We start from the raw sequence: 2,111 nt of genomic DNA on the forward strand, positions 1-2,111 counted from the left end.
GTTGCATTGGGACATGGACTGCTTCAGTATCTGAGGAGTTGCAAATGGTTCTGAACACTGTGCAGCACCAGTGAACATCGCCACTTCTGACCTTTTGATGGAAGAAAGGTCATTGACGAAGCAGCTGAAGATGGTTGGGCCTAGGAAACTACCCTGAGGAACTCTTGAAGTAATGTCTTGGCTGAATGACCTCCAACAGCCACAACCATCTTCCTTTGTGCCAGGTATGACTCCAACCAGCGGAGAGTATCCCCCCTGATTCCCACTGACTCCAGTTTAGCTCGGGCTCCTTGATGCCACACTCGGTCAAATGCTGCCTTGATGTCAAGGCAGTCACTCTCACCTCACCCCTGGAGTTCAGCTCTTCTGTCTATGTTTGAACCAAGGCTATATTGAGGTCAGGAGCTGTGTGACCCTGGTGGAATCCAAACTGGAGGTCCGTGAGCAGGCCGTTGAGTAAACACTATGTAATAACACTGTTGATGACTCCTCCATCACTTTACTGATAATTATGTAGACTGATGGGGTGGTAATTGGCCAGGCTGCCTTCTTGAAAGTAAACCCGCGGAAAGCGACGGGCCCCGACGGAGTCCCTAGGTGAGTACTCAGAGCACGCGCTGACCAGCTGGCGAGTGCATTCGCTGATATCTTCAACACCTCACCTCTCCGCTCCGAGGTCCCTACCTGCTTCAAGAAGACCACCATTATACCAGCACCAAAGAAGAACAAGGTAGCGTGCCTCAACGACTACCGACCGGTGGCCCTGACGTCTATGAAATGCTTTGAGCGGTGGTCACGGAGCGGATCAACACAAGCCTCCCGGATGGTCTCGATCCATTGCAAGTCGCCTACCTCTGCAACTGATTCACAGCTGCTTCTATCTCTCTGGCCCTACAATCAACTCTCGAATATCTCGACAACAAGGACACCTACTTCAGACTGCTGTTCATAGGATACAGCTCCACCTTCAACACCACTGTCCCAATGAGACTAATAACCAAACTCTGCAATCTTGGACTTGACCCCCTCCTTGTGCAGCTGGATCCTTGACTTCCTCACCAACAGTCCGCAATCTGTCAGGAGAGGCAACAGCACCTCCTCCACAATAGTCATCAACACCACTTGCAGATGATACGACTGTGGTAGGTCGTATCGCAAACAACGACAATCAGACAACAGAAGGGAGATAGATCACTTGGTTGCATGGTGTACTGAAAACAACCTCTCTCTAAATGTTGGAAAGACCAAGGAACTGACCATCGACTTCAGGAAGCAGATGTGGATGCTTTGGAGAGGCACAGAAGCGGTTTACTCGGACGTTGCCTGGTACTGAGGGCATTAGCTATGAGGAGAGGTTAGATAAACTCGGTCTGTTCTCACTGGAACGATGGAGGTTGACAGGCGACCTGATAGAAGTCTACCAGATTATGAGTGGCATGGACAGAGTGGATAGTCAGATGCTCTTTCCTAGGGTAGGAGAGTCAAGTACGAGGGGACATAGATTTAAAGTGCGTGGGGAAAAGTTTAGAACAGATGTGCGAGGTAAGTGTTTTATACAGCGGGTGGTAAATATATGGAACGTGCTGCCTGGGGAGGTGGTGGGAGCAGGTACGATAGCGGCATTTAAGGGGCATCTAGACAAATATATGAATAGGGTGGGAATGGACGGATACCGACTCCATAAGTGCATACGGTTTTAGTTGAGGCAGGTACCATGGTCGGCACAGCCTGGAGGGCCGAAGGGCCTGTTCCTGTGCTGTTTTGTTCCTTGTTCCACCAAGGCCAGGCTTCATGCAAACTCTAGTTTATTTGGATAACAAAAAGAGCCACAGCCATGGTGTACAGATGTTGCGATCCAGCCCAGGAATGCTGGTCCGGGTCTGGGCTGCAGGTTTTCAGCTCCCACTGAATGGTTCCTATTGGGCGAGCCTCAGCCCGCTCAATCGGGGAACTCATATTCCATTAACTCCGCGGGCAGATTTATCAATGGTTTCCCCGTGGCCTTCGTGGTCGACATAACAGTGATTCATTCTGCTGCAAAAACCATCTCCAAATCGAACCTTGCAATGGTGTTTCCAACCATCTTGGCTTTGCTAGTTCCAGTAAACCTC

The sequence above is a fragment of the Scyliorhinus torazame genome, chromosome 7, assembly GCF_047496885.1.
Source record: "Scyliorhinus torazame isolate Kashiwa2021f chromosome 7, sScyTor2.1, whole genome shotgun sequence".
NCBI lineage: Eukaryota > Metazoa > Chordata > Chondrichthyes > Carcharhiniformes > Scyliorhinidae > Scyliorhinus > Scyliorhinus torazame.